Below are 13198 nucleotides of genomic sequence, written 5' to 3'. Positions count from 1 at the left end.
TACTTGTTATTTTGTATGTACAGGCTTATTGTTTGTTTACTAAATTAAAAGTGATTTTATTTGATAGAAATAAAATTATTTAATCTTTTCAACTGTTTTGTTCCTCCAATGTGTCCCAAAATAAAGATTATGATAATTCATTGAATTTAGAGAACTGAAAATTATTAATTAAATATTTTATTAATAAATTATTTATTTCTTAAAATTATTAGTTAAATTTGGAAATCTTCAGTCAGTATATGTGAGCTATGTGCAATTTGCAAACTTATTTCTTTATTCCTTATGTTTCCAACAGCATGCCAGTAAATTATTACCACCCAACCTTTTTCACACCACAGGTACATGGTGTTTTTCAGTAAATTAAGTGAGCTGCATATATATTTAATTTCCATTGTGGAAACTGTTTTTGCATGTCTTCAAAAAAGCTATTGGCCAGTGCAAATACTTTAAAACATGGGAAGAAAATACACTAATCTTACTTATCTGAATTTTCAAACAGACAATAATAGCGAGTAGGATGGTCGATGTGCGACATGTCACAACCTCACAAGAGGAGATCTAACACACAAAAAAGCAATCCTTCCCCGCCGGAACCACACCGCTAAGACGCCAGGAGCGATGGCCTTATATCACTTTTCAAATACTAGGTTAAAATGGGAAGAGGAAACTTTAAGATAGTTTAATCGAGCAATATTTAAAAAGCGCCTGAAATTGAAAAATGGCATGAGTTATAAGCTTATTTCACAAATCATATAATATTAGTGGCGAATGCTGTTTCATATAAGACTATGACAGTCGTTACAGCACGAAATGCATGTCAGTTTGAAGGCTTCTGAGTTCCACAACCATATCTTATAAGGGGCTGAAGTTTCTTCTCAGTCTCTCCGAGAGTACCCTCTACGTCTGAGTTGGCAGTAATGATCCTGACGGAGTTGTTGTAGGCAATGTTCTTCTCATTAGAAAAAAAATGCTCAAAAATTATTTATAAGTTCTCACTTTAAATTAAAAGTTATAAAGATTATTTTTCTTAAAACCAATTCTTATTTTTTTCTGAAATTTTCAAAGTAAATAAATTGCGTCATTTATATTATTTAAGTCAAGCATGAATAGTTAAGTAAAACATTTTGTTACAGAGCATGGATCTGGTGAATCAAAAGTCCATCATTTAAGACTTCTATTGTACTATTAATTCAAATTTATTTTAGACATTAAATGCCCCTTAAGATCCTCTCTCAATACTTTTCAAGTTCTAATTTTTGCCCCTCTTCCAACCTCCACCTTTTCATTTCTGTACTTACTATGAACGAACACAAAAGCCTCGCCCCATTTTGATAAACCAGTTTGGGCAAACTTTATGCTACAGTGATAATTTTAAACACCCTTAATTTGAATCCAATAATTAGAAATAGGGCTTTCTATTTTTTTTTTTGTAAACCAATTAGAAAGCTCTACAAAATATCATAAAAAATAAATAGCATTAAGGCTTATTTATTAATTTATCATGCCAGTAGTCCTGACTCCCAAACAACTCTGTATTAAATAATTAATGTTTCACCCGATTCGTTATTGGCTTTTATCAGCCATGGTTCAGCGTTCCAAATGATAGTACTAAAAAAATGAACATACTGATGAATATACAGATTTATTTAGTTCAGTTTTACCAGAATCTCTACCTCTACTCCCTGGTGAAGATATCACATTTGGAGTAAAATAAAGTTCCTAAATATTACTTTGAAGAAAGTAGAAGTCGTATAGGGTACGTAATCAAGTAATGTGAAGGTTACGGTCAGCAGCAGGGAGATCACATGACATGTGAAAAAGATTTTTTTTTCATATCTTTACATTCTTCTCTGTAAATTAGGGCCAGCAACGGGATCGTGATTGCAGCAGTTCTGAACCTGTAGGGTCTTAACCAAAACAATTCACCTTTAGCTGTAGACAACCCAGCTTTGGTAGAGATCCAGCCACTACTGGAAGTCTCTTTAGGGCAAGCTCGTGCTACAACGCTAGAATGGATTAAGGTCCGTGCGGCAACCGCCCACGACTTGAGAAATGCGGTATCGGACCTAGAGAAATTTACCAGAGAGACCGAGAAATGAAATAATTTTTTAAAAGGAGACAATAGAATAGAATAGAAGCGAAGATTATTTGCATCTTTAAAATAACTATCAGCTAATATGTATACATGAAATGGGAAAGGGACAGCATCCAGTGGTGCATCGACCTGACCTTCAAGTATACTATTTGATCAGGCTAGGAGGTCACTCCTCTACCACTCCTTCAACTTACATCGAGTTCATCAGGGATGTAATTTGTCGACATCTGTCGAATAAATTTATTGGAAGTCCATGTAATTTGTCTTGAAACTGTTTGTAGGTCATTCAATTGTGGTTCTTTCCAGCAGGAATGTGTAGGTCGGTATGAATGGTTTTGTTTGTAATGTAGAGTGGTTTGTGAGCTCGTTGCCAGTCTTAAAAATTTTTAATTTGAAAGGTTTGTATTTTTTAATCTTTTCTTTTTTTTTTTTTTCAGCCGGTTCATATATTTGGCTGGTGTAACCTCATATCGGGTTTATTAAATAATAGTATACGTTAAGTTTATGTCTGAGTGATGGTGTAGAACATCTGTATAGTATGGAATATAATAGTTTCGGTTGGAAATTTAGCGTTTTACTTTTTGTCTAGCTTATTTGTTTGTGGTATAGGGTGGTTGTCTATGTAAACTGGAGACCAGGTTTCGTGAGGTAGAGTAAATCGGCATACGTCGCAATTAGAATGTTGTCGTCTGTCGACAAATTATGTCAATTTTGAGTACAGAAGTAGGGCCAGGATAGAACTCTGAGGGTAAATTGGTTTGAATGATGAATTCACTGAGCTTTGTCGGCCCGAAAAAAAGTGATCATGGAGAAATGATTGTAGAACTAAATAGCAAGTGCTTAGGAGCATTGGGTTTAGTTTTAAAAGGAGGTCTTGGAGCCATACGCCATCAAAGTCACATCGAAAAATTTCCCAGAAGCATATTGTATTAGTTTAAGAGCAGAGGAGATGAAGTTTATGACCTTGTGTCTTTGTGTTGTAAAAAGTTATGAGCGAAATCCAAATGGGTAGTCGGGTAATATCTTAAGAATACGTTGATGCAATATTTTTCGAAACATTTTGGAGCTGAAGGGAAGAAGAATAATAGGTTTATAGGAACTGGGTCATTATTTGTCTTCGTTAGGTTTACCTACCATTAATACTGTGGAGTATTTTAACAGAATAAGGAATTTAGTTGTTGTTATAGTAAAGATTTTCTGGGGATTTTTATCCTTAGCTGTGATAAGGTCATGACCAGCGATCTTATTTTTTGACATTTTTATGATCTGTCTTAATACTTCAGTAGGAGTAATAGCTTTAGGTGGACGAGTTGTTGGAAAAAGAGAGTCTAAAACTTTCTGCCCATAAGCTTCGTATTGCACGTCTGTTAAGTCTGTGTGGGGTTGAAAGACTGTTGAAAAAAATCGACGAATATTTTGTAATTCTCCCGGTCAGAAAAAACCTAAGAACTACAATGTTTCCTCAACGGGACTGATACCTTCCTCATAGTGTTGTAAGAGTCGCTTAGTGCTGTAGGCACAGTCATTGGGTATTTATATATTCGCTAAAAAGGTGACTTCATGACACCATGGATCAGCGACAATCTTTTTTCGGCAAGGAATGTGTCAGCACCTAAAATCAGGTTCACTGGCAAATGATCTAAGCCAAGTACTGTTTCTGCTGTAACAGTAATCGGCAGTGACTTAAAATATTTTGCTACGAAGAAGTCTAGTACATCGGTTTTTTTATTTCAGGAATTTGATAAGCAAGTCGGTTTATTGGGTGCAAGGATGTGTAAGAATAAATGACAGTATATCAGAGTTTCTTGCCCCTTTGTGAACATAAGTGTGAACCCCAGTGCGTGTGTTTTGAATTTTAATCACCTCTTAATAGAAATGTTCTACCAAGTGATTTGAACAAATCAATGGACATTTGTTCGGTTATATTATATTTAAGTAGGCAATTAATAAAAGGTAGTGTTAGGTTCTTATAACCTTTAAGTGTATGCCTGTTATTTGAACCTGAGCTGTCGATTTTATGTGTATAGGATAATGTTTGAGGGTGGATTTTATTATTATATCTGTCCCTCCATGGGTAGTATTATCGGGGTGGTTTGCCCATTATAAGGTATAGTGGGTAAAGAAATTTTGTTGCCTGGTGTGAGATAAGTTTCCGAGAGTAGCTCAATTCCCAGCGCCATTTTATGTCGTAGTAGTCGGTTAGTGTTCCAAAGGAGGATTGACAGGGATCTAACAGTCAGAAAACTAGTGTCCATAAGCAGCGGTAATGTAATGCTTACGTTATTTGCGATGATTGATTAAGTAGGCTGAATGAGTATGTCGAGGTGGTTGGTTAGATCTGATTTCAACTGTTATTGTTAGGAGCTCTTGACCAGAAGGCCTTGACAATGCATGCTCAAATAGGTAAGGTAGCTTGTTAGGTGGTGAATAGACAGGATGAGTCTTGCGGTTACCAGCCATAAGTCCTCTAAGGATGGTAACTTCGCTATATAGGGTATTATGTCTTTAGGCGCAAAGAAGGAATACAAGTCCGGACTGGGTGCCAGCCGCCGGGCCTTGTAGGAGGGTAACTTCATTCTACAGGGTACTTTGTCTGTAGGCACGAAGGGGAATGTATGTCCAGACTGGGTGCCAGCCACCGGGCTTTACAACAGAATTAAAGGTAGAGAAATAAAAAACATTTCCAAAAGTATAGTACTAGAATGTACTAACCCACTATGCACATTGTTATCCTCCACCACCTAAGGAGGTGATTCCCGTGAAGCGGCACTGAGGCCTTCCAATTTGCCACTGGTTAAGTCTCTGGGGTATTAAACGACATCGAGAGATACATGTAAGATGTTAGCTTTCAGTGGATTAGCAGATTCTATTGGAATCTTTATTGATTCAAATGATACATTTATGAATATTACAATATCTTATATAGTTGTTATAATTGTAAAATTAAGATACATACAAGGTGTTTACATCGGGACCTGCTCGTGTTATACTGCAGGTGTCCCGAGTGTAATTTTATGTTTGAAATTAATGTGTGGAAAAAGGGGGGCTGGAAATCGTGAGACTTTCCGCTAGTTAACATGCATATATTTCTTTAATTTATAATGTTAATCCCCTGGAGGGGCAATTAGATTAGTGTGTTAGTTTTAATTTGATTTAATTATTCATAATAATATAAAAACAGAATATTGGGGTGGTCCCATGGACTAATGGAATGTGCTTATCTGCTGAATGACGTTTTCGCCGACGCGGTGACGTCTTCTAGGCCGCTTCCCTCGTCAAGGTGTGCGGTGGGCGAAACGGTGAAGACCGCGTATTTTCGCCTGTGTCTGAAAAAGACGTCCTTGTTCCTCAAGGGCTGGCCAGCGTGTCCTGGAGCCTGGCGTGATGGTAGGGGTAGGCCAGGTCCTAGCCTGCATGATGCTTAGGCTCGGCGGCATTGCAGTCGCGGCGTCTTCGGGGTCTTCCGGTGTTCGCGGCAAGGGGGGGCATCAGAAAATGAGACCCCCGACCCCGACTTTATATAAATCCAAAAAAAGAACGGAAAAATCGGATTATTTAAATCCGACACAAGGAATGGTATAGATATTAATGTACGGCGTTTGCCTGGTGACAGTAGTAGTTCCCATGTTTGCTGGTAGGTTGTGTCATGTCGGGCCATAGCTGTTTTGGCGGCTACAGTAATGAGGGTATGGACCGATAGGTAGCGGTGTTGCTACAAGTGTATTAAAATTATTTAATAAATTGAGATGTTGAAAAGGTACAGATCCTGCAGGTGGTACTGACTGATAAATGTCACTTCTCAGGCCTGACATTACATGTGCCTGATGGGGTGCTTAAATGTTAGATCGGGGACTCATAATGCTCCACGCTTGGAACTGGTATCGCAGTTTTTTACTGATGAGTTGGTTAAGTTGGAAACTGTCATACATCTGAAGGTTGGGCAGTCACAAGTTGAGAGATTCGCTTGCAGCGCTGAGCCCGCAGGTAATTGAGGGTTACCTATCCTCCTTGTTGGGTAGGTCTCCCAACTGTTAGCGCATTTGCCAGGATTGATTTAAGGCAAACACAGCTTTCATTGACCTAACCGCAACGTACACAACGTGGATGGTGATAGCATTACTTTCTGGTATGCGCATAACCTTGACATTTGTGGCACTGTGGTGTTTCTTTTTTGTCCCCTAAGCCCTTCCACCTTTATTCTTGTTTCATAAATGTAATTTATTTCAAATAGTTTTTCATTAAACGTTTCTTAAGCGATATCAAAAAACATGTGAAGGGGCTGCCTAAATATTTTTAAGGGGCCTCTACATGTTGGCCGAGCCATGGCGAACTCAGACATACGCGAGCATGTGGATGGGTGGCTTGGCTTGGTTGGCCTAGGCTCGTTGCCGAGCCGTCGAGAGTCGGTTTTTTGGCCACAGATCAAAGGGGTTCGTGAGAGCGCTCGTGTAGCATCTACACCATTGTTCTTTGTCTAGTTGCAACTGAGAGCTGTTAGGAGGTTAAAGGTGTTTGTTGGGACTTTTTATAATAAGTTTTATATTTAATCTTATTTATTTATATTTAATTTCCTTTCATTTTCTTTTTTTGTAATAAAAATAATACAATCCAAGTGCAATGGCTGAAACGACTAGTACGTCCGCCATGTTTGCCTCTCTGAATAACACTGACATGTGGATGGGCCGCTCCTTGTTTGCCGAGCATTTGTACGAGCCTCCGATCCGTGGTGGGCGGCCAACATGTGGATCCACCTTTAAAGTTTCATATTAACACTGTTGGTTGTAGTAACACGATATTGTTTTTACTGTATTACTAGTTGTATGAGTGAGCTCAAAGCGTTTATCAAAATAAAAAACTTTTATTAAATCCTACAGAAATAGTAATATAATTGAATATTAAAAATCCTACAACTCTATGTCTAAACTAGAAATGAATGACTGAGGAAAGACAGAGAATTACAACCGGAAATGACAATAATTGAGGAATGGATAATCTGCCAAAAGTGTAGTTCAATATCAACAACCTCATTTTCCCATCTCAGTGGTTTTCAAAAAGGATTTTCCAAGAAAACTACGTCTTTTCCCATGATTCAAAATTCTCCACTGTAAGTGAACAGTTCTTAGCTTTTCGGAATTTACAATGAATTTTCTATAATACCAATTGGCAGGAAAATACTTTTTTTCTAGTCGATCATAACAGACAAAGGAAAGTGAAACAGTAAAATTGAATAATTTTTGGGAATACTTAGTAGAACTACACGCAATGAAGTTGCTCCATTTGATCAACTTTCCAATATTCTCACCTTGAAGAAGCTAATTTGATTTCGAAGAGATATGGAGTTTGTGGGTGGTCAAAGAACACCAGATACATACAAAAATATGAGTACCTTATTATAAGGGTTCCCTCTTATTATCTAGTATATTCTCATCCTACTAGCTGAGATGACCATACTTTAGCTCATGGTTTTCATTGAACAGACCTTACATGATGGTTGTTGTTGACGATTTTAAATATGATAAAGTATTAAATTCACTGGTTTTCAAAATTTGATTAATTTCATGATAAATTGTAATTTATTGTTCATTATTTTTTTTATCCTATAAATCGTGAAGATTAATTAATTGACTCAATCAAATCAACGGAATTAAGACCTATTCTTAAACTATTGAAATATGTTATCATAATCTTTGAGAGAAATAAATAAAATATTTAAATAAAAGTAAGTTTACGAACGTTTTTATTGGTTTGTTTCGTTTATTGGTTTAATATTACTCTAAATTTGTCAATATTTTATACTCTACTCATTAACCAATGTTTTCTCAATTTGTTCAATCCTCCTTATGGACCTCAATAATCATATTATAAGATTATTTTTAGCTTGAATTTTTTTTTCATAAATATTTACTAAGCATTTTACCTGTAATCAGGTTTTTCATAAATTTTTTAATCTTTATTTCTCATTAGGTTGAATTGAATTGATAGTTCTATTTTTCTGGAACAATATGTTGTAATTGGTGCATTTTTTCTTGTAGGTGTTATAAGTCACGGTAATTAAACACAGCCTGTTCAACTGAAGTTAGTACACTTGGTGTTAGATCTCAAAATTGTTGGTTCCTACCATTGTTCCTAGTGATTATTTTTTTTAGTTTTCAATAAGAGATGTACCTAAAAAAAAAAAAAATTATAGTTACCAATTTTCATTCAACTTCTGATGGAACAAATTCTCTTATCGTTTGTTAGTTTTATCAAACTTGGGATTTTCATGTATCAGTTTGTACTATGGAGACTTTTAGCAATACAAATGGTTCCATTTTATTTGTTTAACATTGAGCCTGATGGATCTGTTAAACATCTACCTGAGACCACCATAAGGTTTATCCTCATGGAATTTTCCATACCCAATTTCAAGGTACATAGATAATATTTAGATGTAAATCTATTGCTTTGACATATTTAGTAGCCTACTAAATATTTTAAAGTAGTTTAAACATTATAAACATATGCAGTAAACACCTTCAATTTTATTCCATTTCGGTAATGGTTTTACTTGAAATAACTTTTTTTTTTTTAAAAGTGTGGGAGTAAAAGTTACAGTTAGTCTCAAGTATTGTTTAGTGGTGTAATTAGGATGATCCATCTTAGTTGGTGAAACTTAATTTACATTTTGAAAACTCGTACTGTTTAAACAAGTAAGTGATTCTTTATTATTAATTTTTCATTCAATTTCCAGGATCAAATTTAATTTTTAATGTTTACTTAATCCCATTTGTTTGGTTTTACAGTTTCAAGTTAAATAAATACTTTTGTTTTGCAACTGCTACCATTTTTTACAATATCTCATGCTAGGGTTTTTTGTGTATCCAAAACTCGAAAATTTAAAGGAATTAACTAAACTTTTTTATTGTTTCCTTATAATACTCATAAATATGGCATAGTATAAAAATAAAAAAAATAAGCTAGATGCTAAATATCACTACTCATAAAATGATGGAAGTATGGTATGGTTAGTCATAGGAAATGGAAGAAAGACTGATCTGTCAGCTAGAGGTTTACAACAACTTATGTTAATTTTAATAAACTGTCTGTGTTAATTTTAATAAATGGTCCACATTGTATAATCAGAAACAACCTTCAATATTTGGCCTTAAATTAATGCACTTCCTCTGGTCTATCCTTACTGTTGGTGTTGTTTCTAATAGACCTTGAAATGGAAATTTTAGTGCACTATTTCCTTATTTTTTTATTTATATTAGTTACTATATTTTAGAAATGTTATTGATATTACATTAATAAGATCTGTCTCTTGTACATAATATATTTTTATTTCTATAATACTGAAAAGTCCATTCTCTGTTTTGACATGTATTAAGTGTATGTATTTTACTTAAATTAATTATTACTGAAAATTTTAATGTTTGTGGTGACTGGATTAAAATTATTTTCATTATATAGTAATAATGTAAGTTTTCTAATCTGATTTCTAATGTAAGGTTTATAGTTATGTAATTGTTTCATGTGTGTGATTATTCTTGGGTATCTAAACAAAATGAATTCCTATATTTCAGGGATTAAGTTCTGCCAAACGTTTTTTTTCTTCAAATTTCATTAAAGCCACATCAGGGAGTTTTTCATAATTGTTTTGGAGAACCTTACTTACACCATTGGTTCATTTTATATTGTTCAGTTTCTATACTCACTTTCCATTGGAATTCAAGTATAAGTATTAGTTATTTATCATTTCTCTGGCCTCATAAGAAAGAACACAGATCTCCTACAAAGTCATTTTTGAGATTTGCAAATCACTATGATCAGAAAAACTACTTTAATTTTTTTTATTTCGTTTTGTTTTGTAAAACAGTTTATGCAATAATTTTCTTACATTTAATGTTATAAAATGCAGTATATTTTGTTCTACCAAATTTTTGAAAAAAAGTATTGCGCTCTTACTAAGAATGGCAGTACTTAATTCAAATGTTATTTTTTGTGTTTTCGTTAATACGTAGTACTTATCCTCAATGCTCCAACCTTCTCTTTTGTTTTCTTAAGAAAGATACATTTTATTACAAAAAAATCTGTTTAAAGAATGTAGCATTCAAATCATTTCTCCTTGATCTCTGTTTTGACCATATGTTCCTATCTAAATGGGCTCTTAGATATTTAAAGCTTCTAACCATTTCTATGGGTCTGTCATAAATTCTAATGCCTCTTACCTCTCTCTAAGAGATCCTATACATCTATTAAATGTTTTTTGAGACATACAAAACAAAGAGTGAGCTTTTTACCGTTTTTAGTAACTTTTTTGTGATCTGCCTCAAGATGAAAATTAGATCATGAGTGATCCTCTTTTTCAAAAACCACATTATTCCTGCTGGAGTTGTTCTTCAATGTTTTACTACCGCCTATTCTCATGCATCTTTGAAAATATTTCATTCAGGATCCTCCAAGAAGATAAATCCTGATGGTCCCAATATTATCCATTTCCACTATTATATGTTTTAGTATTTTCAGGGGTTCTTTTCGCTAAAACAATAAAATATTGTCATATATTTTAGGATTTTCTGGGGTTCTTTTCTCCAAAACAATAAAATATTGAACGTGGCTAATATGATTTTATTAATTTAAAGTACAGAACTTAATCTCCCCAGTGGTATTAATTTTTTCTTCTCCCATTTTTTTTTTTTTTTTTTTCACAGTTTAAGTATCAATAGCAGTTTTTATCGAGTAGATTTTTGAAGTTTTTGCTGAAGAAATGTTTCTGCCTTATTTGTATTATTGGCTTACATTACCATTCCAATACGTAAGTAGATTTATGATCCGTAGTAACTAATACATACATATATTTCAAATCATGAAGATTTTTTTATATGCATCTATGTACCAGCCCTTTTAATATTGTTTATATTATATACCTCATTTGATTTAAAACTTGTGTTAGTGTTAGTTGTTTCATGATAGTTTTTTTTTCCAATCGCTTACTTTCTTTTATGTTCTTGTAAATGCTTTTTCATTTTTTGACACTATATTCACGTTGCTATATGATGATATTTTATATTTCCTATATGCTTTAATTGTTGAATGCCATAATGAGGCATTGAAAGGGAGAAAGATTGGCTATATTTATGCTTTTTTAAAAAAATATTGTTCATCTTATTCTTTCTTTCAGTTTAACTAAAAAATAATCAGTTTTATATTTTATCTTAATGTTTGGTAATTGTGTTCTCCAAACATCCTTTGCTATCCAGGACTATATGCGGCCCCATATTTCACCCCTGTTATTAAGAATGTGGAAAGTTATTTGAAATAAATATTGCATCATTAAAAATATCGAATATTTTTTCGAAAAAATTTATGATCATCCTGAATCAGTAGAATGATACCACAAAATGATTTGTCATTATGGCTTTCATTACCTACTGTTGAACTGTACATATTTCGCAAATTCAACTCACTAGAGAAAACTTATAATTTTTGATTGATGACTGTGATGACATAAATAATAGTTGTGTATTTGCTACAATAAACATAATACAAGTTTTGGAAATTGTATAGTGAAAAAACTATTAGGAACTTAATTTGTAACACTATTCAGATTCTATTTATTTAAAACAATACATAAGTAATAGATAGACATACATGTTTTTGTATGGCTCTTTACTTCTACCACCACGATTCTGAGTTCATCATCTTACAGACATTTGTTGACTTAATTTTCATTTACAGATTAAATAATAAGTACATCAATGATAATTGATAATTGTTTCAAAATTCGATTTTATTAGTTTTTAATATTATTTAATTTCAATCAGGGTGTAGACCTCAGAAAATTTTTTTCAATTGTTAACTTATTTTATATGACGGAAGCTTTTGATGTCAAACACCATCTATATTTAACATAATTAAAGAATATAATTTTAATACACATATATATTAGAATATGCAATTATACAACTATATATTTGAGATGAAAAATCATATTTTAACCTCATAACTTAAATTTTATTATTTATTTAAACATCGGGTTATAATTAAAACTTTTATAATAAAAATATGATTAATGAGACTACATACAATTTCTGACCTGAACTAATATAAATTTTATTTAGTTTTTTAAAAGTTCATGATGTCTGTTGGTTCTTTTAGAATATTTTAAAAATCATTTTTCCTGATAATTGTCTGTTTGATATTTTTTTAAGAAAGAAAAATTGGTGTGAGAATTTAAAATTTTATATTTGTTCGTAATTGCAAGGAATATTTATGCCGAATTTTAGAAAAACTATCATTTGGGCTTGACTTCCAAATAGATATTTGATGATACATTATAAAGCCTATAATCTTGAATCAGAATTGAAAAATAAAAATTCCTATATTTTATATTTCAAATATGTCGTTTCTTGACTTCGAGGAACATTTGTACCAATTTTGAAGAAAATGGAACAACGTATTTGGTCGTTGTCACGTAACCGATATATTTTTTACTACCCCCTACCTGGTCATTTCTTGAGGGGAGAAGGGTTACTTTCTGGTAACCAACCTAAGGGAGAGGGGTCGCATAAAAGGCAGATAGGCGAAGAGCTTAACCATTGAAAATATATGTATATAAAAAAATAAATGAAAAGGGAAGTTCTTTATACATACATTGTTTCCCTGACTTCAAGGAACAGTTGTAAACAATTTGAAGAAAATCGAACTAAGCGTTTTATTAGCGTGATATCACACTTGCTTATCAATCTAATCTACGATATTCTCAGGTGTAGAATTATTTGTTCCTAGAGTTGGGCATTAATCCGTTAAATTTTTAGTCGGATGTGGAATAAGTTTTTATTTGTTGTCTGAACATAAGTTTCATCTGTTAATTGATCATCCGTTATTCGAATAAACATAAAGTAATTCGTTATTTATTATGCGTTATCCGTTTCGAAAACCTAATTAAATAAATGAGTAATAATGGAAAACAAATACGGCATTGTTATTTTAAACGAATACACATGAATATATTTACATTTAAATTTATAATACATTTGTTATACAATTAATTCATAAATTTGTATGGAACTTGACACCTGTCCTGACACAAACGTCACAATTTTTTTTTTTACTTTCCGA

At 33.0% G+C, this 13198-nt stretch overlaps 1 protein-coding gene across 6 annotated transcripts in view; it reads left to right on the top strand.

Annotated features, from left to right (window-relative positions):
- The first annotated feature begins 7610 nt into the window (after positions 1 to 7610).
- The window catches only part of eas (ethanolamine kinase 1), a 62226-nt gene continuing 56638 nt past the window's right edge, over positions 7611 to 13198 (top strand). Inside the window, exons 1-2 of one of the 6 annotated variants that reach the window (XM_067050842.1) lie at positions 7611 to 7814; positions 10789 to 10892. The gene's annotated coding sequence lies outside the window, so the exon portion shown is untranslated. Of the gene's footprint in view, positions 7815 to 8460; positions 8505 to 8766; positions 8785 to 10788; positions 10893 to 13198 lie in introns of those variants that run through there. The other 5 variants (XM_014424862.3, XM_067050843.1, XM_014424863.3 and 2 more) reach the window with 5 other exon arrangements.

This window comes from Halyomorpha halys, unplaced genomic scaffold, assembly GCF_000696795.3.
Source record: "Halyomorpha halys isolate HHAL.00 unplaced genomic scaffold, Hhal_1.1 Scaffold481.1, whole genome shotgun sequence".
NCBI classification, from domain to species: Eukaryota; Metazoa; Arthropoda; class Insecta; order Hemiptera; family Pentatomidae; genus Halyomorpha; species Halyomorpha halys.
The sequence above is the reverse complement of the archived record's forward strand: the minus strand, read 5'-3'. Positions and strand labels throughout refer to the sequence as shown.